Source organism: Pleurodeles waltl, chromosome 7, assembly GCF_031143425.1.
Source record: "Pleurodeles waltl isolate 20211129_DDA chromosome 7, aPleWal1.hap1.20221129, whole genome shotgun sequence".
In the NCBI taxonomy this organism is placed as follows: Eukaryota; Metazoa; Chordata; class Amphibia; order Caudata; family Salamandridae; genus Pleurodeles; species Pleurodeles waltl.
In genome coordinates, this window is record NC_090446.1 from 40,144,686 (window position 1) to 40,170,301 (window position 25,616).

Here is a 25,616-nt window from a genome sequence, read left to right on the forward strand (position 1 = left end):
GCCGTTTTGGTACTGCTATGTGTGCATTGTGCAGCACACATAGAAGTGCCAAGTTCCCATTATAGATTGTTTACGTGCAGGAAGGAACACCTTCCTGCACATAAACAATCTATCCCCTCAACGCAGACACCCTTACACTATGATGCAAGGATGCCTGCGTTGGTGCTAGGCAGCCTAATTCAGTGCCAGTGCAGGGGGAAACTCAGGGGTGCTCTGTATTCCTCTAAATACAGTGCACCCCTGCATTTCAAAAATTGGCGCAGCGTGGTGCTGCTATTTTTGCATAAGCCTGGGCCTTAGTTTCTTCAACAGGAACTGCATACTTACCTTTATGTATACCAACCTTCCCTACAAGATAAATTGGATAAAATCTATATGGTGATTCATATCATTCAGGAAACACTGGAGGCAAAAATTGAGTGGCTGTTGACATGGATATTTTGTGTGAGTATTGAAAGTAATCACCTGAGAGAGTTAAATTCACTTAAGACAACATTGGAGAGTTGCTTCCTACTTCAGAGAACCTCTGAAGCCAATTGGAAGTGTCTTGCTTCTAGAATGTACAGAGAAGAAGGCTCAGAGGGATGAAACCACAGGAACAACATCAGAATTGTGGGTCTTTCTGAGGGAAATAAAGGCTTGACCCTGTAGCTTTTGTTGAGAAATTAATTGAGGATACTGTCCAGGGTTATTGTACTGAAGGAGGCACATGGAATACCTGCCAGGTGCACACCTTTGGGTGCTTTCCCATGCTGATTATGGCACAACTACTATATTTCCCTAAAATTGTACAATTCTTAACTATGTTAGGCTGTCTGCCTAATAGAGCCATAAGAGAAGCTGGTCTCTCATGTATGCTGCTATTCCATGCCTGCCTAAAGAAAACTGTAGATGATTTAATATGAATATTCCTGCATGTGTGAATGGACTTTACCTCCTACAAGACTTTACAGCTTTAGCTTTTTCGTAACTCTGAAATCCTGGGAGTATTTTCTTGGCAGGCCAGGGTTGAATCTGACCAGGAAGAAGGCATGATCCACCACCCCAAAACACTCTTCCTTGTGATATTATCAAAGGAGGACTACATGTTATTTTTCAGAAGTTTGCATGGTTTGGAGGATGCGCCTTTGTGTTTCGTTCCCGGGGTAGGGGAGTTGGGATATATGTTGTAGTTTACAGTGAAGCCTACAGCTGAAGCTCTGTTTTTCAGAGGTTTCCTGCAGGGAGAGGACAAAGTGCTTCAATACCACTGGCATAAGGTAAACAATATAAGTAAAGGAGTGTACTTCTATGTATGTTTGTTTCATTGATGCTGATATTAAATAATTATACTTTCTTTTCCTGGAATTTCCAAGCCTTGGGCTTTATGGTTAAAAGATATAAAATTCATGGCTAAAGCAGAGGCCCAGATGTCATAATTCTTCTTCTGGAGACACATTTGACTTCCCTTAAAGTAGTTTTATTGTGACATAGATGGAGGTGGATAACCTTTTAGCACTTATTTATCTGCTTTTGCAAGAGGAACCTCTCAGGTGTCCAATATATGCCGCTTTAGGTGGACATGGATAAAAATGAAAGATATGTACTGATCCCAACAGAATGGATGGATTTGATATGATCATAGGCACTGTATACGTACCTAACATTGACGAGCTTTCATTTTTTATCTGCATGCCTTCAACACTGGATACAGATATCTATCATACTTTGCAGGGACACTAATACTCTATTAGATATTGACCTAGACAGGTCTATGCCCCATCTATCTGATGCCCCAACCACAAGAGGCTTTTGGTCTTGCATTTCAACTTTCAGCCATAATGACATCTGGATTCAGGCATGTGCCTCACACAATACATTTTCATTCTACTCCCCATTTTACAAAGTTCATGTTTGGTTATACAGGTTAATGTGCCTAATAGATGTCAGAGATGTGTACCTTGGATTGACCCACATAGAATACTTAAGGAAGATTATATTGAATAACAATCCTATACTGTTGAAACTCATCTCGGGCACACAAGTTTCACTGATACCCACATGGATACTTCAGACTACACTACTGGTGCATCCAGTTTTCAGAGTTTTCTTAAACAGGCAATAAGTATATATTTTGAGCTTAATGATGGAGCTCCCTCATATGTCTTAATTGAGTAGGATGTAATGAGAGGCCACTTCATTGCTGCAACTGTAGGGGAAAGGCTGGTTATAATGAGGGGACTTTTTTGCCACAGAGACTGGGAGGTGCTGTGTTTTCCATTAAGCGTTTGGAGCTTGTAGCACTGAGGGACAAATGCTTGATGGAAATTTTGTGCTATCTTGCTCATGGGGCTTATTTGATCCAAGCACACAGTGAAGAAGGCAGGCCTGGGCACTTGGTGGCTTTGCTGGCTAAGTCAGACACAAGAGGTGGGCCTATTGTTCAGATACATCTCACTGCATTACTTTCAATAACTCTATATGCTGCTAGGTGCTACCAATGGCACTGACATAAAGGCAGAATTGAGTAGTCCTAAATCAAGATATTGCTTCGGAGAAAGACTACGGGCATCAACAGCTTACCAGAAACATTTGTTAATACAAACATGGAGTTTTTAACACCTCAATTTCTTGGGACGTATTCTGCCATTAGGGAAATGGGAGTACCCCAAACATCCCAAAAAAATAAAAGATAACAGTTTGGTTCAAGGCTCCATCATGTCGAAGGAGCCCTGCAACAAACTTCAAAAAGCATTGACTGGCCCGCTATGAGCGAGCATCCTGCCAACACTTTAGAAATGACGGCCAGCTTAGTGATCAGATCTAAAATGCAGCATATCTGTTAGGGAAATGGAGTATTTTACTCCCTCGCCCTGACAAAGAAACTGGCTGCTCTCAAATCAGGCCCTAGGTCAGACTGGAAGTGCTTGCAACCACAAAAATGCTTTATAAATCAGGCCTGAAGTTGATGCATTACAATGACATGAGAAGATATTACAATCTGTCAGCATGTTTCGCTAGCACCTTATCATAAACATATCCCCCTTCATATTCACTTCTCTTTTATTAAAGCCCTTTTTTGTGCCAGCCAGTGCACTTCCCCATTTTATGCAGTGCTTTCTCTCACTTTTAGGTCAGTACATTATTATTTTTTTCTCTTTTCCAACTCTATCTCCCTAAGGTCTTCAACTTTCCTCATCTTTTTCCAGGCTCTGTCCCTTTCTTTGTGTCTATCATCTTTACACTTTTTCTGGACTAGTCTCCCTCGCTGTCTGCTCCTCTTTTTGGCTGTCTCTTTTGTTCCTTCTTGTTCTTTCCAACATCTTTCACACCCCCCTACCTTTTTCTCACTCTCTTCTTCACTCAGCCCCCTTTCTGTTCCTCATTTCTACCATCAGCATATCTCCAGCCACTCTCTTCTTCTTCCCTGGTTGTATTGTGGAAGGTTTAAATGAGCTTCTGGTTGATTTCTCCTATTTCTTTCAATACTGCCTTCTCGAACACCACATATTTCGTAGGTCACAGCATGCCTCATTCCACAAGGGAACAGGATGGACCCAATGATGAGGCATGCTACTAAGGGGTAATCCTGGTGGTGAGGGTTTTATAAGAAAACTATTTTTTCTACACTTAGTGAAGAGTTAGTACCATCATTACCTATATGACAAATAATACTGTCTCAATAAACTGGCAGACTCCCAGTGGTATGGTTACTCCAGGAGAAAAACAACACACATTCTATGAAATTCATCTCAACAGGGCCAGAATAATGGGCCTGCAAAGTTTAGTACCTCGTGCATGGTCTAGGGCCCTGGGAACAGAATAATCATGTTTAAATCTGAGGAAATGTTCGTAGGCCCAATCCTCAACAAAGATCTTTGACCATGAGGATTGCATCCCCTGGGGCCCAAAGCATGAAAACATGTCCCGGGTGCCCCAATCCAAGTCGAACAGAATCAAAAGCAGATGAGTGCCGTCATGCTCCCCTACTGGGGTATGCATCCCTCACTTTCTATGCCCATGACTGGGCAGTGGAAGACACACACAACTTCACTGCAAGCCCATGCCAGATCAAGAACCCGGTGAGGAGCCAGCTAGAGCAGGCAATACCCACTGCTTGCCTCCGCCATATGCCAGGTGCCCCATTTACAGGCAAGAGCCACAAGTCAATAAAAAATGGAAAGATGCACCACAAGGCTCAATGGTAAAAAAAACAAAAAAGAACAAAGGCATTTTGTAACGGAAAGCTACTTTCATGTGTAAGTTTTCAAAAATTGGAATCCTCATTAAGTTATTGCAGAGATGGTGTTATACATATGTGCATAGAAAACTCACAGACACGAGGGGGGCCTCCGAGTACCAAACTATTTTCTCTTCGCTGCTATAGCGGCCTTTTCTGCTTTCCTTGCTTCCTGGTAAAAGCTGGTGCTTGCCTTGTGATTGATTCCCTTTGCGAGCTGGGCAGCATGCCGATGGCACTCCCTGTCTGCCTCCGCCTGAACAGTGTGGTGCGGATCCTTTACACCAGTGGGCAAGCAGGCAAGGGGGTGGCTTCAAATGCGCAGCAGCAGCATCTAGCAAAGGACAGAGCTTGACAGAAACCCCCTAGAGCCATTTTTTATCTGTGTACATCTCGGGTCTACTACAATACGTGTTGATGGGGTGCTCTTGGTGCATTATGTGGTATTCCTTCTGTAAATAAAAAATGGATTGTCGGAAAATTCAAGTAAGCAGAAGCCCCAGTTGCTGCAAACAACAGTTTTGTGCCAGTTAATGTTAGACACATGTTGTGGTGTTCTGCTTGTTGTATTGCTGAGTAGTCCACCCCTTCGCTTCAGTCGAGGATGCAGAAGCTGCCGTGCTCATTCCCACCCCCATCGGAGCAGCGGATCTTCAGTGAGAAGGAAACGGACGAAACAGACGACAGCTGAGTTTGGGTATTTGTGCCAGGATCTAAGCCATATTTGAAGCTGCCTTACCACCTACCTGTCTTACTGGGGACCGGGTTACAGAAAAACCTGTAATCTGGGAAAGAATAGCCTACAGACCCCAGTGAGCCTCCTGTGAGCCTACAACCAGCTTAGAGCAACTGTGCCAGCCCCTGCGGGGAGACGTGAGATGCATGGCATATGATGGTGTGCTCACAGGACCATGGTGTGGCCCTTGGGGCAGGCAGTGAAACTGTAGTAAGGCGCAAGGAGTGACCACCCTATCCTACGATCAACAGGATTCAGTGGTATAGGATCCTAAGGAACTGGCAGTTTGATGTATTTGACATGGTTGTGGTGGCAGCAGTCTGGCAGTCTCTTGGTGGGCCAGGCATAGACAAGCAGAGCTATGTGCCTGTCAGTGGCTGCACCATATAGTTTTGACCTGTGTTTTTAAAAGAGACTTTCTGGAAGTCTGCGGCAAAGCCAGAAGTACCCAGTGGCTCCAGTGGGAAGAGCTTGTGTTTAAAAATAGGATGTTCTGGAAGCCAGTGCTGGAGATATAAAGTGACCAGAGGCAAGTGTTTGGTCCCAATCCTGCAGGAATGCTTACGTGGTATTCAGCTGTGGTTGGGGGAGCAAGGAGGTCATGAGGAAGGGATATCTTTAACAGGAGTGGCAAGAGAGACAAAGAGTTGTGCCGGGGAATGGTTGGTTGTAGGGTGTTGGTAGGCAAGGCACCCAGATAAGCAAGTCACTAAAAGGACCAAGTAGCCGCCTACATGAGGATATTACTAATATCAGACAATAGGTCAGGGGCAGATTTCAATGGCCTTGGGAAAGAAGGTGAAAGAAAGACTATAGGTGGGAATAGAAGTAGTGAAAACCAGTATGTAATCCCTCTACGGAATGCCTTAGAGTCAGCAACTAAGTCAATAAAGAACTTTGTGGACCAAACCTTTAAAAAAGAAATCACTTCAACCCGTAATGGAGCTGAGACAATGGAAAAAGATCATGTCAAGGAATCTGGTGGTTCATCTACTGACCTAAGTTTACCAGTCATAAGCATGGAGGACTCACTGAGTCAAAACAAACTTAATCGAGCCTAGACTATCCTCGTCTCCTTTGCTCTTTTCCCTATTTGAGACTGGAGGGTTGCAGGAAGCTAAAAAGGAACGGAGAGGTTGAAGTCGAATCCTTAATGGGGATCACATCGATCACAGGAGGGAATGTGAAGTGTTAAATGGGCAGGGCTCAGTAATAGGAAAAGTTAGTTCAGACGGAGCAGGGCAAAACTGTACTCTGAATGTAAATTTTGCAGAGTCACCTTCAGTGTCAATGTTAGATATAATGTTGATACTGCAGAAGACCTTGCAAGGGTTGTTGGAGGTATCGGTAATGAGCCATGTCATTGTGAAAGTGCAGCTAGACCACTTTCAGGTAACAACGTGGGAATTAAAACAGATAAAGGCCATTATGCAAACTATGGTTAGTCTTAGGGAAGAAAACAAGCATGATGCTGAAGTATCTAGCAGGTTGGAAGTTAGGGGGGGGTTGCTCCCGGTCGGGCCTCAGAGTGTTTATGTGTCAAGGAAGTCAATGCTTGTGAAGAATTTGGAGCAGTCCTCCAAGTACAGACTGTAGATACCTAGGTCGAAAAAAGCAAGGACAGGGAAGGGAGTAAGAATAAAAACAGTGGAAATAATGCTGCCAGGTCAAGGGGATGGGAGTAATATTGGAATAAAAGAGCAAAAAAAGTAACCAAACTGAAAAGATCCAGAGGGAAACTAGAAGGAAGAAGAAACTAGAAGACAAGGGTAGAAGGTCCCATAGATCTGGGATATCTCATTCATCTTGTCCACTCTTTCAAAACTTTCCAGCTGTATCATGCTCACTAATCCATTGTCATTCCATAATAGTACACCTAAACTATGAAACGACCCAAGATCCTAGTCAACACTCATCCATTCCTCTCCTGGTGAGGCTAACACTGCATACCTGTTCCCATTCTTCTTCTTACCCTGCCAGCAGGGGGACTACATAGTTATCTCCAGGGCTTCCCTTTTCACATATGCCTTATCCATCAGCCTAACTTGTCTTAACCCAAGCCCGGCATTTTATCTAATGAACAAATTATTCTGCGTATCAGCTTCTGACATTTCGGATCTCGGGACAACACTAATCCCTTAATTTTGTACTCCATTTTCAGCATTTATGATTTGCGACTTTACCAGACCTGAACATTGCAAGACTTTAGTTGCTATTTTTTGTGAAGTCCACCTGTCTAAGGCCCTTGGTTCCTAATTCTTTCAGGCTGGGACACTTGGAGAATGCAAACAGTAGTTTGGATCGATTTAGCGGTGCTAACTTTTTGATTTGTTTCCCTTGTTTCCCACTTTGCGCTGGTTCCAGATACAACCAAACATCACTTCCAGCTCCATTCACATTGTCAGTGGTTGTCACATCACACATTCTCCTACTCATACTGTCCTTCCTTTCCATTTCCACACGGCCCTCTTTCTGAATCCCTAGCATTAATATATCCTTCTTAGCTCTTCCTCATTTATCATTCCCAGTAAATTCCAGGCATGGGTATTGGGTATTCCAAACCATTATTAAATAGTGAAAGTGTCACGTGGTGATGGAAGGAGCTCATTCTCTGAATAGAAAACTGTATACTTTTCAAAATATTGAGCATGCTTTGATTTCACAGCTAAAAAACACAATCTCATCAAGAGTATGCTCTTTACGAATTTACAAACTGCAAAAAGGAATATATGAAATAATTCCCACTTTTTTGTTCCAAATTGTTTGTGCCAAAAGGTCCGATACAATTTCTGTTAATGTTATAATTTATTAATGGCGTTCATTGTCATTTTTTCAACAGCTTCAGGTATCGTAAAAAAATAATATTTGTCAAATCACTAGTCTGGGTAAACACACATTATTTCTGTAACAAGTAGTTCTTCATAACACCATTGTAATGCTGAAAAACACACTGCCCATAGTGTGTGATACGTTAAATAGGGCAAACAATATGTAAAAATGTATTGCAACAGTAATTTAGACATACTTGGGCTTTTAAATTTGTTTGCAACCACTGAAATCATGCAATTTCTCTTAGCTAAGAATTATTCTCTGTTCTTTGCCTTCTTCAAAGCATTTTTAAACTCTGTATTTTTCAGACTGTATATAACGGGGTTACATAGTGGAGTAACTGCAACATATGACAGAGACATTATCTTGTTTTCTTTCATTGAATATGTTGATATTGGTCGTACGTACGTAGACAAGATAGATACATAGAATAGAACCACCACAGTGATGTGAGAGGCACAGGTGGAGAAAGCCTTTTCCTTCCCAGTCTTTGACTTGATTTTCAGGATGGAAGAAGCAATTTTGCAATAAGATATAATGATAACAACAAATGATGTCATTGTCACTAATGAACCGTCAACATAGTTAAGAGGTTCAATGATGCTAGTGCTGCTGCAAGAAATTTGTAACAGGGCTGTTACATCACAGAAGAAGTGGTTAATGATGTGAGATTCACAGAAGGAGAACCTTGCCATTAGTACAGGATGTGGTAATCCAAGAAGAAGTCCTATTGTCCAACTTCCAGCAGCCAACCGCATGCACACAGCCTTATTCATGATCATCATGTAGCGGAGGGGATGGCAGATGGCCACATAATGATCGTAAGCCATGATGGTCAAGATAAGTAGCTCGACACTTACCAAGGCAATGAAAAAATACATCTGCATTAGGCATTCAGAGAGGGAAACCTCCATGCCCTTTGTGAAGAAGTGGACCAGCAGTTGTGGAAAAATGACTGACGTGAAACAAATGTCAACAAATGACAAATGAGCAAGGAAGAAATACATAGCTGTATGTAAATTTGAGTTTGAATGAATAATTGTCAGAATCAAAAGGTTTCCCATTAGAGTTGTGAAGTAAGTCAATAAAAGGGCAGCAAAGAGTGGAACTTGCAACAGAGTAAAATCCGAAAATCCAACAATAAGGAAACCAGCAGTGAAGCTCATATTTGATTTATTCATTTTTCTAGTAATGTACCTAGGCTTGCATCTGGAGACTCCCTGTAAAGAAATACACAATTGATATTAATTTACTTATTGGCGAAAGGATCAGTGGGGTAAGTGTGGGAATGTGATTGCTAACGCGTCCCTTTCTGATTATTTTCCTCTCTCTGGGACTCCTTTTAGGTCACTGAACCTTTTGACCCTGATTGAAGACACCTTAGGACGAGATAACTAATCAACATGTCGATCAACAAGTCAATAACGTTATCAATAAGACTCAAAAACCCCCATGACCTTTCAGTCATGAAGAACCACACCAGTTTAGTATGATTTTGTGATGTTTATTCCCTATTGATTACAATTCTACTAGTAAGTTTATTAGTCTCAAAACCATGAAGCACATTAGCATAGTCACAATATGGCAACTCAAATAAGATTTCATCAAAGCAAAGATCACAAACATTAGCACATAGCACGACGTCAACATAGGTTATCCTTAGCAGAGTATCATTAGAGCATTATTCAACAAAGCATTGAACCAGTCATTTGTCTGTTTACGTCCGATTCAGTGAACCCCTTAACCCCTTCGCTGCCAGGCCTTTTCCCCCTCCTGTGCCGAGCCTTTTTTTGGCTATTTGTGGCAGTTTGCGCTTAGGCCCTCATAACTTTTTGTCCACATAAGCTAGCCAAGCCAAATTTTCGTCCTTTTTTTCCAACATCCTAGGGGTTCTAGAGGTACCCAGACATTGTGGGTTCCCCAGAAGGAGGCCAAGCAATTAGCCATAATACAGTGAACATTTTGTTTATTTAAAAAAAATGGGAAAAAGGGGCTGTAGAAGAAGTCTTGTGGTTTTTCCCCTGAAAATGGCATCAACAAAGGGTTTGCAGTGCTAGAATCACCAGCTTCCCAGCTTTCAGGAACAGGCAGACTTGAATCAGAAAACCCAATTTTTCAACACAATTTCGGCATTTTATTTTACTGGGACATACTCCATTTTTACGTTTTTTTGTGCTTTCAGTGTCCTTCCAGTCAGTGACAGAAATGGGCATGAAACCAATGCTGGATCCCAGAAACCGCAACATTTCTGAAAAGTAGACAAAATTCTGAATTCAGCAAGGGTTAATTTGTGTAGATCCTACAAGGGTTTCCTACAGAAAATAGCAACTGAAAAAGAAAAATATTGAAATTTAGGTAAAAAAACATCAATTTTTCTCTACGTTTTACTCTGTAACTTTTTCCTCTAATGTCAGATTTTCAAAAGCAATATACCGTTACGTCTGCTGGACTCCGCTGGTTGCGGGGACATATAGGGCTTGTAGGTTCATCAAGAACCCTAGGTACCCAGAGCCAATAAATGAGCTGCACCCTGCAGTGCGTTTTCATTCTATACCGGGTATATAACAATTCATTTGCTGAAATATAAAGAGTGAAAAATAGCTATCAAGAAAACCTTTGTATTTCCAAAAAGGGCACAAGATAAGGTGTTGAGGAGCAGTGGTTATTTGCACATTTCTGAATTCCGGGGTGACCATACTAGCATGTGAATTACAGGGCATTACTCAAATAGATGTCTTTTTTACACACTCTCTTATATTTGGAAGGAAAAAATGTAGAGAAATACAAGGAGCAATAACACTTGTTTTGCTAATCTATGTTCCCCCAAGTCTCCCGATAAAAATGATACCTCACTTGTGTGGGTAGGCCTAGCGCCCGCAACAGGAAATGCCCCAAAACGCAACGTGGACACATCACATTTTTTTAAAGAAAACAGAGGTGTTTTTTGCAAAGTGCCTACCTGTAGATTTTGGCCTCTAGCTCAGCCGGCACCTAGGGAAACCTACCAAACCTGTGCATGTTTGAAAACTAGAGACCTAGGGGAATCCAAGATGGGGTAACTTGTGGGGCTCTGACCAGGTTCTGTTACCCAGAATCCTTTGCAAACCTCATAATTTGGCTAAAAAAACAAGTTTTCCTCACATTTCGGTGACAGAAAGTTCTGGAATCTGAGAGGAGCCTCCCGATAAAAATGATACCTCACTTGACCTAAAATCGGCCGATCTGCGCCCAAAGCGGGCAGAAATGGCCTAAATACAATTTGCCCCTCCAGGGGATCGACCGTTGCCTAAGGGGTCGCTCCCCATCTCTAAAAAAACAAACAGACAAAAAAACAAAAATAGCCCTGGCGCCTAGAGGTTTCTGCCCCCAGGCCTAATAACAATAGGCCGATCTGCCCCCTGGTCACTCCCCACCTAAAAACAAAACAAAACATTAAAAAAAAAAAAAAATGATCCCTGGTGCCTAGAGGTTTCTGCCCCCCCTGGGGGCAGATCGTCCTAATAATAGGCCGATCTGCCCCCAGGGGGACAGAAAAGGCCTTCCCAAAAAAATGCCCCCCCTGGGAGCGACCCTTGCCCAAGGGGTCGCTCCCTTATGTCCATGTCAAAAAAAAAAAAAATCCCTGGTGTCTAGTGGGGTTTCAAAAGCCGGATTGCAAACAATCCGGCTTTTGAAACCCTGGGAGAGACTTCAAAGGGAAGGAAATACATTTCCTTCCCTTTGAAGCCTCTCCAGGCCTCCCCCATGGGATTGAAAGAGAAATGCTTTGCATTTCTCTTTCAATCGCGCTGGAAGCAGAGGGGGAGACCCTGTGACTAATCAGCGCGCGCTCACGCGCTGATGTCACAGGGGTGGTTGGGGGGGTCGGGGTGGAAGGGGAAGGGCTTCCCCTTCCATCCCTGACTTGGGGGGGTGGGGGGGAACCCCTCAGAGGGAGCGCTAGCGCTCCCTCTGGGCTCTGTGACCAGGACGTAATGGTTACGTCCTGGGCACAGCAGCACTGTGCCTCAGGACGTAACCATTACGTCCTGGGCACAGAACCGGTTAACTAATCTCGAATTAGCATTGGCATGTTGGGCTTCATGCAAAACAATTTAGTAACACAAATTTAGAAAACATCTAACTATGGTCTCTGTCAAAAGAAGCAGTTGGTACCTAGAAAGGAAAGGCAATCAGTCAATTACAAATTCATCATCATATAGTAACCCTCTGTAATGGGTCAGCATACAGATTCAGTCTTCATCCTCAGAACATCAGTTGATTCGCCACCAGCCAGGGAATTCAGCAGGACGGGTAAGACAGGGACACTTCCCTCATAAGGAGGGAAAGTATATAACGGGCAAGGCAAGGCAAGGATGGTTTGAAGAACCAAACAGCAAAGTCTCTATGCTGACAATGAAAACTAAGGGCCTGATTTAAAGTTTGGTGGACGAGTTTCTCATTCACAAATGTAACAGATATGCCATTCACCACATTATAAACGTCATTCGATATAATGCACTTGTAATATGTTGGATGGGATAGAAATTTCAAGGAAGCAGGTATTTAAGAACTCCTGTCACCAGTCCTGTGGGTGTGGTGCCTAACTAGACAGCCAATATTGCACCATGATGGACTTAGCCAAAGAAATAATGAAAAAATGAATCCTGGTACATTTAATGGCATCAGTTGTGAATGTCCTAATATAATCATCCATATGGCACCCGTACAACAAATTCTGATCAGTTTTCAAAAGATATAATCCCAATATTTAGAGTTACTTTGACAAGCGGCAAAAACATGCAAACTATCTGCCCCATCGGACCCACACCAAAAACATTTTCTTGCCTTACCTTTGTTTTTAAAGAGGCAATGTGGAGTTTAATAAGGATCATTCAAGAGTTGAAGGTGATGAGCCTTAATACAACAGACATTCATACTTATTGTTCTTGATTTTATCACTTGTTACTGGGACCTCCTCCCAAAGTATCTGCTCTAAGCTCAAATAAATCTATTTTTCTCTCATCCTTTTCCTCAAAAATACATTTGTAAGCCAGACTTATATTGCTTAAAGGTCACTCTTCAGATAATCCCAAAAATATTCTCAGAGCAGTTAACATCCCCTGCTAGCAGATGTTCCAAAAAATTACATAATTGAAGATATCTAAAAAAGCCCTGATGAGCGAGGGAAAAACAATGCTCATATGACAATAATAAAGATTCCGTGCAGAATTGCCTTAATGTATAAAGGCCCAACTCGGCCCAGCATGCGAGAAAATTATTATGAACTGACTGTGGTAATTTTGGGCTATATCCCGAACGTCTGTATTTATTATAAGGGGTGTGAGAAATTGGGTTGCTGGTTGAGTGGGTTGTTTGCCCTGGGGAAGCAGCAATCACAGTCCTTGACAGAATGAGGCACAAGGCAATATAAATTGACATGTGCTTACCCTTCTGCTAGCTGGGCACAGAGCAGTCTGGCTTAATTTAGAGGCAATGTGTAAAGTATTTTTCAACAGTTAAAATAATAAAACAGTGAAAACATCACAAAAAACATCCCACACAATGTTAGAAAAATGGAACAAAATGTGATAAATAAAATAAGCAGAAATGATAAAAATCCAAACGTAGAACAGGAGTTATTACTTTTTAAAGAAGAAATTAGATGTTTAAATATAAAAGAGGACCACAACGCATAAAGTGCCAGCTGGGGCTATCTGGTCCAGTGGGACTGGGTCAAAGTCACACTTTCAGGCCGAATAAGATGGAGCGCAGGTCGGGTACAGTTACCAGGTTAGCTCGGCTGAAGTTTAACCTTCTCAAGTTCATGCCAAGAGTCCTGCTCACATTGAATAGGACTGCAAGGAGCAAATAAAGCATTGCAAGAGGCTGTTGGGAAAGGGCAACAAGCAGGCCTGTGTCGGGGGCAGGTGTTGCTGGAGCTGCTCTATGGCGGTCCCTTCAAGCAGTGGATGCTGCAGTGTAAAGCGTTGCGCTGCCTGAGCTTTATACTCAAGCTAACATCTTGAAATTCCCTAATCTTATTCATCACTATACAAACATACTGTTCATCTAACAGCATCTTTCTTTCAAATGTTCAATGCTGTGGGGAACAGGGCTGACTGACCACTCTGAGGGAATGAACAAAGATAACGAGTTATGGTCAGAGATTACTCCCTCAAGCGAGAAAAGTGAATGGGTTACAAAGAACATGTGATGCAAGAAAGAGATTATGAGGGTCCAAATAAAAGTAAATCAAGCGTCCTTTGATCTACAACTAAGCCAAGCATACACTAATATATAGAAGGGCACAATATGGTTCAGCACATCTCTGAGATTTTTATCCTGCCAACTGTGTTCTACAATCTCCCTGATGTGGTACCTACCCCTAGACATAATATGATATTGTAGTCCCTAGATAATACAAGGGGAACTGAACACAGATGAAGTTCGACTAGGAAATAATTACACATGGATGGATCATCCTGTATGGCATGGGCCATATGGTTCAAATAGTGAATTAAATATCATCTGTTTTAGTCAGGGCCATTAACCACCATCCCTCTTTTTCCAATTTACTTTGTAATACCACAGAGTTTTTCTCCCTGGCTAGTAGTACCACCCTACTTTGGGTAGAATTGTAGCCAGGAGCACTCAGAATCCTATAGCCTAACTTTCACAGCTCAGGGACTTGCTTTTGAGACAAATGCATTTCATGAAAACATATCAGATGTGGCTTGAGAGTATACAGCGCCTCCTTGATTAGCTTGCACTTATTTGATGTATTCATCACATTAACATCTTTAATTAACTCCTCTTCCAAAAGTGATGCTGCATTCACATATTTTCCGTCTTTTAGGGAGTTTTCCTTCCTCCTGTTCATCCAGCTTACACCTTTCAACTTCTCCTTCATTTTTTCCCAACATGCTTCCATAATTTTGTGATTTAAACAGCTACTCCTTAAAGCGTGATCCCACAACACATCCCTCAACTTCATCCTTGTGTCACCCCCGAAAACCACCTCTCCCTCCAACTTCAATACCCAACATCTGGGCCATTGTCCCACCTGTACTTTATGTGCTAATCCTTTGCAAACAAGTTAAACCTCCCAAGGCCACCTCCCTAGGCCACATCATATTTAGAATTTAATTAATCACCCCATTAGAGGTGATTAATGAATTATGTTAGAGGCCTACACACCACTGCTTTCAGATTGGTACTGGCAACACCCCTCCCAACAGCCCTATCCCTAAGCAGCAAGTACCTAGAATTCAGTAGTTTTTTTCTGATCTATGTTCTAAATCCTCACCATCAGACACAATGCCTGCCTCAGAATGTGAGTAGACAGCCGTGGCTATATTCCTATATTTACCACTTGCAGTGAAGGAAATACAATCCCAGGAGGGCTACACAGGGGAGCACAGGGCTGTCTGCCCAGAGTCACTCATTGCACACATGTATGGTTGCAAACTTAAACGTACATGTCCTGCCTTTTAAATATATGGGACCCTGTTATGTGGGCCACATAGAGCTTACCTTAGGGGTGACCTATATTTATAAAAAGAGATGGTTTAGGACTGGCAAGAGGTTTAACTTGTCAGATCCACATGAAAGGTTAAACTGCACAGACAAACCCTGCTTTGGTCGGCATGAGATCTGGTTAAGGGGTTACTTAAGTGGGTGGCACGATCAGTGGTGCAGGCCCACTAGTAGCATTTTATTTTCCAGGGCCAGGGCTCATGCAGTACACTTTTTTAGGGAATGATAAGTAAAGTAAATGTGCCAAGTGAGTATGTTACCATGTTTTTAGGGAGAGAGTATAAGCCCTTTAGTGGTGGTTGACAGTGGTAAAAAGTCTCAAAGCCATCAAACACAAGGTCAGAAAATGCAGGGAGGCAGTCAAAAAGGTGGGGGGAAGACCACCTTAAGTCTGTCTGGTCTAACATGTAGCCCCCCTCGTTGAAAGTAGGGAGAGCTACCCAACCCCTTGGGAACTCTCTTTAGTAATGCAGAAAATCTGGACAGACCATCAGTATTGGCATTGGTCTGATCCCAGACAGTGTTTTACTGTAAAGTCCATTCCCTGTAGGGAGTTGGACCACCTTAACAGTTTGGGATTTTCACCCCTCATCTGCTTGAGCCATCAGAGGGACCTGCAGTTTGTCTGAACCAAGAAGTGAATCCCATAAAGGTATGGCCTCAGCTTCTTCTGTGCCCAGAACAGAGCAAATGCTTCTCTTTCAATGGCACTCCAACTCTGATCTGTGGAAGTGACCTCCTACTAATGAAGGTTACTGGTTGCTCTAGGCCCATGTCATTAGGTTGTCCTAGGACTGCCCCATGCCATGCTCTGAAGCATCTGCTTGCACAATGAATTGCTTGAGAAGTCAAGTGTTCTGAGTGACAGTGCTGTAGACATGGCATCTTTGAGGGCATTAAATACTGTTGCCCTCATTATAACATTGGCAGTAATAACCACCTACTGCTGTGGTGAAGGACGGCAACATACCACCACAGCGGTGACCATCCATCTGCTAGATTATGAGCACAGCCTGACTTCCTCCACACTAAGAGCAGAAATCTGGCAGTGCTCATGATGGCGGAGGGTGGTTACCTGGTGCTGCTAACACCAGAACCGCCCTACCAGTAGGACACCGCCAGATGTATTTTGACCTGAAATACTGCCTGGTGGTGTTCTACGGGGGGTGCTGTGTGTGTTGTGTTGTTTGCGTGGTTTTATGCCTGTGAGTAAATGCGTGTAAGAATGGTGAAGTGAGTGCATGTCTACATGTCAGTGTGATTGTGTGTAAGAATGTGCGTGAGTATGTCTGGAAGTATGCGTGTATGAATGTGTGTATGCCAGTGTGTTTTTGAATGTGTGTATGCCAGTGTGTGCATGAATGTGTGTATGCCAGTGTAAGTGAATGGGTGTATGCGTGGTCCGTGTGGGTGTCTGTGTGCGTGTATGCAGGATGCTGTGACTGTAGTGGTGTGGGGGAGGGTGTGATGTTGTGTATGTGGCTGGAGGTACGTTTATGGGGTAGAGGTTAGTGTGTGTATCGGGTTGGGGTGAGTTTGGGTAGGGGGTGGATGGGTGTGTGTGCTTGGGTGGAGGTGTCAGGTGAGAGTTGGGGGTGTGGGTGAGCTACCTAACGGTGACAGGGAAAGACTTCCCTGTCACCAGTAGGGCCTACCGAAATGGTTTTCGTGGCATTGCTAACACCAATAAAATGCCGGTGGCGGTACTCTCTCGGCCGCCAGGTTGGAGATTGACATCTCCGGCCTGGTGGCTCATACTGTCATGGTGGTATGAGTGGAGAAGTGGCGGGTTGGCTGCAGCCAACTTGCCAAACTCATAATGTGGCGGTATGTACCACCAGCCTGTTGGCGGTAATACCACCACATTAACCCTGGTGGTCAGAAGACCGCCAGGGTCATAATGAGGGCCTGTATGAGAAGCCTCTGTCCAAATCACTAATCTGGGCTGCTTCTTCGAAGTATACTCAGTTAAGAGGGAAACAATGGAACGTCAGCCCTTAGCAAACTTCTGTAATAACCAGCGATGCATTGGAAGACTTTCACTTCTGTTTGGGTTTTAGGTGGTTGCCAGGCCATGATGGTTTCAATCTTGGCCTGGACAGACTGCACCTTGCCTCCACCTACCACGAGTCCCAAATACACCATGGAGCTCTGCCCAATCTGGCACTTTCTGGTCTTGATGATAAGGTCTGCCTGTTACAGGGCTTGGAGCACCGTGTGGAGGTAGTGCAGATGTTGTTCACAGCTGGAACTATAGACAGCAATGTCATCAAGATAGTTGGCACAAAAGACTTCCTTACCAAACAGGACCCTGTTAACCAAGCTTTGGAATGTAGTAGGGCATTTTCAAGTCAGTCATTTTCAATCCAAAGGGCATCACCAAAACTGGAAGTGGCCCTCTGGGGTTGAAAATGCTATTTTCTTTTTAGCTCTCTCACTCAAGGTGATCTGCCAGTACCCTGATGTCAAATCGAGCTACTCAGTAGTTTGGCAGCACCTAGCCTGACAATGAGCTAATCAGTTTGAGGGATGGGGTGCACATCAGTCCTGGTGATTGAGTTGAGTCCTTAATAATCCAAGCAGAACTGAAGTTCTGGTGTAGTGTCCGATGGGGCAGCTTTTGGTACCAACATGTCAGGGCTGGACCAGGGACTATTAGAGGTCTCAGTTACCCCTAAGGACAACATATTGGAGACTTCCTCCTTGATGCTTGCTCTCAGCCTGTCTGACAACTTGTAAATGTTGTTCTCCACTTAAGTCCAGTTAGGTCTCAATAAATTAAACCCCGCTCAACCCTTGTTGCCTGGTATTGAACGACAAGACTTAACTCAGGAGACTAGTGTGTAAAGCATATAAAAATCACAAAACAGTAAAAAACTAAAACACTAAAAACAAAATAAAAATCCAACACCAATTTATACAAATAGATTATATTGTTATGTTTAAAATTACACCAAAACGGTTAAAATCAGATAAGGGGAACCTGAGATATGAATTTTCAAATAATTTATGCTTTTTAGCGCTTAGAAATGAATAGTCGCACCTCGACCGGGGCTAAGTCAAAGTTTAAGGCTGACCGCAATGGAGCCCTGCTCGACTACAGCCCGCGGAAGGCCTCGGTCAAAGGTTTACCTTTAGACTTAGTCATTTTCTTGAACATTTTCTTCAGCTGGACCAAGTAGCCAGTCCAATCTGACCTCCCGGAACTCTGCCTCAGGTGCACATCGCGGGAGCCCCTGGTGGAGATTTTTACCTTTTAACTTTTTTTTTATATAAAAATCCTTCGACCGGGGCAAACATAAATCTTGATCCGACGTCCCTGGAGCCCTCTTCTGGTACACTGCCTGGGAGGGAATTTTCCACGTTGGAACTTTTTTGGAGATTTTCTTCACCGGGACAAACCTGCAAGTCAGTTCAGGTCGCAGTTGATGCAAGCCGGCTAGAGTTGCCACAGTGGGTCAGTCCCTTTATGGAGCTTTTTTCCAAAAGTTCCCTCAAACTTCTCCAAACTTCTGGATTTTCTCCCAGATGTTTTTTTAAGGTTCTTTGGAGGTCCACAGCTCACCCCAAGGTTCCTGAAGCTCTGAGATGCTCCCTGAGGGTGCAGACTACAACTCCCAGAATGCATCTGGCACAATCTCCAAATTGGCCACTGGACACTGATTTTTCAGGAGTTGGTGCAGGGGACTCTGGTTAGCAATTGTTCATCCGTGGCAAACAGGAAGTCTCTCCCTGAATCAGTTGAAGCCAGGCAAAGTCCTTCTTGTGGTGAAGCACAAGTGTGCAGCTGGTGCAGTCTTCCAGAGTGCAGTGTCCAGGTGCCCGTCAGGGGTCCAGCAGGGCAGTTTTTCTTCTCCTGTAGTTATACCTTGTAGGGATCTGGTAGGGATCTGACGTGTGGGTATCCTTGCACCTGGTTGAAAAACAGGGGGGTCCTGGTTCTCCAATCAGATGCAGGGTCCTTCCCCCTGTGATGACCACTTCCTGGGAAGTGTGGCAAAAATCAATCCCAGGGAGCAACATTTCTCAAAAATCCATCATGGCTGAACTGATTTTTGGAGGTTACACTTGGCTGGGCCCACCCACAAGTATGGCTAAAAATCTTAAACACCCCTTTCCTGCCCTTTCCTAATCTAATCAAGAGGGCACCTACTTGTCTGGGGTTGCAGGATGTGAGGGAGGTGATCAGCTGCTCCAAATGTCATTCCCTGTCTTTGACGACCAGTTTGGCGGCCTTTCCCCTTCCTGCTTCTCCATCTGCTGAGGGGAGTTCTCCTCCCACAGGCACATTCCTTTGTGTTCAGCCCAGACTACTTCACACCTCATCAAGACAGCCTGGCTAAGCTGCCAGAGGTTGGCCAATCAGAGCAGAGCACTACAGGCCTGAAGGTAGCAACTTTTTAGGTAGAGTTTAAAACTCTTCACATAAACAAAGTATATTAAATCCAACAAGTGTAAGTTGTGGGATTTATTATAACAATTAATGTGATACCAAACTTGAGGAATTTGACACTTAAGGGGACTTTGTAAATTAAAATAAAGTCTCCCCATTTTAGCCTATGGAGGCCATTCACCACAATGAGGGAAAAACAAATTTGGATGTTTTACGTTATCAGGGCTTATAAAACTATTTGTATAAGGTCCCTGCTTACAGTTACATGGCATCCATTCCTAGTGGCACATAAGCACACCTTTGGGGTGAATTATATGTAAAGATATGGTAGTTTAGGACTTTAGAAGTACTTTTGATTTCAAAGTCGAATTTGCATTTAACTTTTTTTTTTTTAAGCAACCAGCAAGGCAGGCCTGCCTTTAAAATGACACTTGGTACCTCAGCAGTGCACCTATTGGTGCACTACCTATGCTGGGGTCCCTAAACCTACATGCCCTACCATATACTAGGAACTTAAAGGTAGGTTAACATAGCCAATTATAAAAAGCCGAATTTGCATACTTATTTATATGACCACAAGCCCTGGGACTGATTAGTATTACCCAGGGCACCATCAGTCAGGAAAACACCAGCAAAAAGTGAAAAATGGAGAAAGAAAGTTATGGGGCCTCTGCAATCAGCACTGTTTTCCCACACTACCAAGCTAACAACCACCAGCCTAACAGAAAAACAATGGAATTGTAAACACAACCTGACAAATCATTCAAACTATGGATAAATCTTATAACAGAAAATTTCATTAAGTGGATATAATACAAACTTACGAGCCTCAAAGGAAGTGCATATGTTATGTTTAGGAAACAGAGGGGGTCATTACAACCCTGGCGGATGGCGGAGAACCAGCGGTAAGACCGCCAACAGGCTGGCTGTCTTACCTTGGTGAATTATGACCATGGCGGTAATCCGCCGGTTCTCCGTCCTGCCCTCCAGGGTGGAGACGACCGCCGGGCTGGAGACCTGGGTCTCCAGCCCGACGGCCGTCAGTATACCGCCGGCGGTATTTGGACCCGGCTTACCGACGTGGATTTCCAGCGGTTTTAACCGCCATGAAATCCATGGCGGTAAGCACTATCAGTGCCAGGGAATTCCTTCCCTGGCACTGATAGGGGTCTCCCCAACCCCCACCTGACTCCCTCCCCACACCCCCCACCACCCCTGCCATCCCCTAAAGGTGGCAGGGCCCCCCTCCCCAGCCCGACCCCCAACATAACATTACTCACACACACCCGACACGCATGCAGGCACCACCAACACACACACGCACACACCCCGACATACATGCCTACATCCACACACACAGTCAGACACGCACACCCACAATCAAACATACACGCACACATCCATACAGACATACCCATAGCCATACACGCACTCATTCCCATACACACAACACCACGCAAGCATACACGCACTCACACACCCCCTCTACATACACACACGCACACCCCTATGCACGCACACAACACACAACACACCCCCACCTCCCTCCCCAAACGGACGATCGACTTACCTGGTCCGTCGATCCTCCGGGAGGGGACGGGATCCATGGGGGCAGCTCCGCCGACACCACACCGCAAACAGAACACCGCCACGGCGAATCACAGGACGTGATTCGCTGGGCGGTGTTCTGTTGGCGTGGCGGTGGAGGTGGAGGAACCTCATGTTCCCCGCCGCCCGCAAGTATGGCTGTTGGCGGCTCTCTGTCGGAATAACGACGGAGAGCAGCCAACAGTCATAATACGCCGAGCTGCAAACCGCCTGCACAGGCGGTCATCCGCACGGCGGTCCCTCGGCGGTCTTGCAAAAAGACCGCCGAGGTCGTAATGACCCCCAGAGTCCTTAAAAAAAGACAATGTACATTCAATAACACAGGACAAACAAAGAGATCATGATTGAGTTCTTGAATACGTAGCTGACAAAGGTGACACATTCTTCCTTCCTTCAGAACTTTAGCCCAAATTCCAGTTATAGTACAGAGGGGAAACAAATCCATTTATCAAAAAAAGTATACCATTTCAAAGCAAGTAAGATGTCTTTCATAGGAATGCAATTGGTGTGGCCCCAACCTCTAATATCAGAAGTGTGTCCCTATCCCCAGTAGGCATGTGCTTCCATAGGCTACCACCCCCCCCACCAAAGGTGCTCCTCAGGAACCTTGTGATACTTCATAAGCTAAAAACCACTTATCAATATCATCTCCCACCACATAACAGGGCACCATATCCTTGGTTATACAAACCATTTTGTTTCCATCAGGCACTGCATGTATGCTACCACCATTGCTGGACTCTCATTGCCTAGCTTTCAATTCCAGCTCTTTCAAACTCCTATGAGGAGCCAACTTTTATAAGCCAAGTTTCTCCTTCATCTTTAATTTTGCCATATGCAGCCTGATTTCTATCTCCTCCCTCCTATCTTCCAGTTCTTCTGGGGAGAGGTCGTGGAAAGAGAAACTGTACCCTGCCCTTACAGGAAGCTCCATTTCTGGAGTCATTTCTTCCCCCTCTCCTATAGGTAGTTCCTCTGAAGGGCCCCCTTGTGGGCCATTCATCTCCTCAATCTCTGCTGGGGTCACACCCAACACAGCATGGGCTGCTGCCAAGGCCCTCAGAAACTTTTGCAGTTCCACCTTTCTTGTGGTGCTCTTGGCAGGAAGCCCTGTTCCCTTGCAGAAAGTCCTTTAGCTGGGCCACAGTGTAACTCTGCAGGGTGACCAGCTAAAATTCTTTCCCTGCAGGTGCATATGTATATCCTCTAGTTAAAGGTATGTATTCAGGGAAAAATTAAAGATACCAATCAGGGAGAATTAAAAATTCATAGTGGTCTTGGATGTGGATGAGTAGAGTGCAGCAAGACACTGTAAGGTGATACACAAAGACAAGTCCTATCCTCACCACTGATCACCAATATTAGCAATTGGGTTTCTGGTTGGCAGAGGTATTCACCCTGTCCAAGCAGGAACCACAATCCTAATCATTGTAAGCCAGATACACACTAAAGGTTACCCTGCACTTACCCTCTGGTAACTTGCCACTGAGTAGTCATGCAATAACTTAAGAGACAATGTGTAAAGTATTTGTGCAACACCTCAAACAGTAAAACAGTGACAACATCACCCAAAATTAATTCACACCCCCTTGGAAGAATAGGCCTTGATTTAATGAACAAAACAACAAAACACTAATGAACAGAAGTTGAGATATGAATTTTTAAAGATTAAATGAAAACAGCTCTGAGAAGCAATGGGTGCTTAAGTGAGGTATCTGGTCGCACTGGATAAGGGACAACTCAAAAAGCTCAGGCCGACCAAGATGGAGCACGGGTTGGCTACAGGGACCATCCTTGTCCTTTTGAAAAGTACCTTGTGTTGAAGTTTATTTAACATTGAAGATCAAATGCGAGGAGCAGGGGGTTGATGTGAAGGTAATCCATGCAGCAAGGGATTGCCGTTGAGCCGCACAGTCATCAATGCGATATCGTTGAGCACCAGTGTGGCATTGAACCCTTTGCACTCAGACAATGCATTGCCGTGAAGCCACACAGCCGGTGATGCAAAGGCGATGCCTCAGAGATAGGGGCAAGGTACTGGTTCTGAGCCATGCAGTTGTTTCTGCAATGTTTGTGTCCTTAGCGGCAGCTGAGATGCGTCAGAGTCGAGGAGAGATGTGGCGATTCTGATCAATGCAAGGATGGCAATGCATGGGATTCTCTAGAAAACAGCTGTAGAACCCACTTCCAAGAGCCCAGGACAGGACTGGCAACACTTGACAGGGTAGGACCCACAGTTGGCAGAGCCCAGGAGCTGTGGCTGAGTGGAATGAAGTCTTTGATGTCCTTGAGACTTCAGAACTGGAGGCAAGGCAGCAGGCCCTTGGAGTCACTTTGGTTATTGAATGGAGAGATGCAGGTTCAGTCCTTCTCACTCCCAGGCAATAGGGCAGCAGGTCAGCTCAGCAAAGCAGAGTAGTAGCTCAGCAGAATGGCAGTTCATATATCCGCACTGGAGTCTTTCTTCCTTGCAGAGTATTCACAGGTCCAGAAGTATACTTGGTTGGTGGTGTTAGATGTCCAGTAGTTATAGCCAGTTGTGCCTTTGAAGTGGAGAAGACTTCAAAGATGGGTATTTGAAGTGCATCAAGGCCCTCCCCCCTTCGCCTGGCTCCAGCCACACTAGATGGTGTTATGCACTCCCTTTGTGAGGGTTCAGGACCCAGTCCATTCAAGTGTATCAGCTTCTGCCTCCCACCCTACCCAGGATGGCTCATCAACTTGCAGATGGCCACTCATCATACCTGCGCTCACTTTGTGTGTGGCTGTCTGGAAGGAATGTGCATGAGCCAAGCTGTCACCCACCAAGACGTGTGTTCAGAGGCAGGCAGAAGGCACCAAATGGCTAAAGTAAGAACACTTCAACTTTCTATAAGTGGTATTTTCAGCACTGCTATTTAGAATTCGACTTTACCTTACGGTGTGATAACAAACGTAACAAACCTATTTTTTTTTCAGATTGAGAATTACACTTATAAGATGTACTAAGGTAATCCCAATGTTATCCTGTGAGAGAGATAGAGCATTGCAGTAGTGAAACATGAATTTGAGAGTTTTTCACTACCAGGCATGTAAAACTTAAAAGTATATGTCCTGTTTTCTAAATACACGACACCCTACCATGTGGGTCACCTAGGTCCTACATTAGGGGTGACATATATGTATAAAAAAGAAGGGTTTAGGCCTGGCCAAATGTGCAAATTGACAGGTCGATATAGCAGTTTAAACTGCATAGACACCCTTGCAATGGCAGGTCTAAAACATGCTTAAGGAGCTACCTAAATGTGTGGCACAATCAATGCTGCAGGTACATGTAGTGTACTTTACTAGGGACTTATAAGTAAATTAAATATGCCAATTGGGTATGAGCCAATGTTATCATATTTTAGGGGAGAGAGCACAAGCCCTTTAGAACTGATTGGCAGTGGTAAAGTGCACAGACTAGTTAACCAGAGAATCTCATTAGTTTCTAGTTTCCATGCTTACCACTATAGTTCCATGGTTACTATTAAAGTGGCATCGCACAACCTCCCTCCCCTTCCTCATGTGTCCCTTACTGTTTAAGAGAGCCATGCATGCTAATGCAATGCACATCACAAAAGCATGTTATTTATACAAAGCCAGCAGTGAATACAATGTTTTTTTCCTCAGTTTACATTTTTAAATTGCACAAACTGCCTTGAAGTCATAAAATTGCATTTACCAAAACATCTTTGATGTGTCAATCACAATTGTTTGGTAATTTAATTTAATATTTTGTTGCAAAGAGTTGTGCTTTATGAGACATAATCAAGAAGTCAAAAAATATAAATATATTACAATTAGCAAATGTAAATGAACTATCACCTCAGGTACCACAAAGCTGTTTGTTGTGGTTTTCAATACACCTTTTTTTTTTAGATTTTTGAGGTTGAAGGGATATTGCTTTATTAGTTCTTTCAGGTGTTGGGTCAGTCACAGCTCCTCAGCCACTTCACGCCCCTTCTGCCTGCCACTAACAGCTCAGCCCGCATTCCTGAGCCTTATTGCAACAGCAGCTCACCCTGCATTCCTGAGCCTGATTGCGCCTGCCCCTGCCAACAGCTCCTTCCTGGCACTGCTGTTCCTACCATTCCATCCCACCTCCCATTCCAGCCCCTCCTACCTCCCAGGACATATAATGCAGGCTGCAATGTGGCCGTGCAATGGACGTGCATAGCGGGCGAGCTGCCGGTGTGCCAAATGCAAGTCCATCTAAGCATGTCCGCACCCGGACTGCACCCAACGCCAGGACCCCTGGCCTCCCACCCCCACCGCTACACCATCAAGGAACT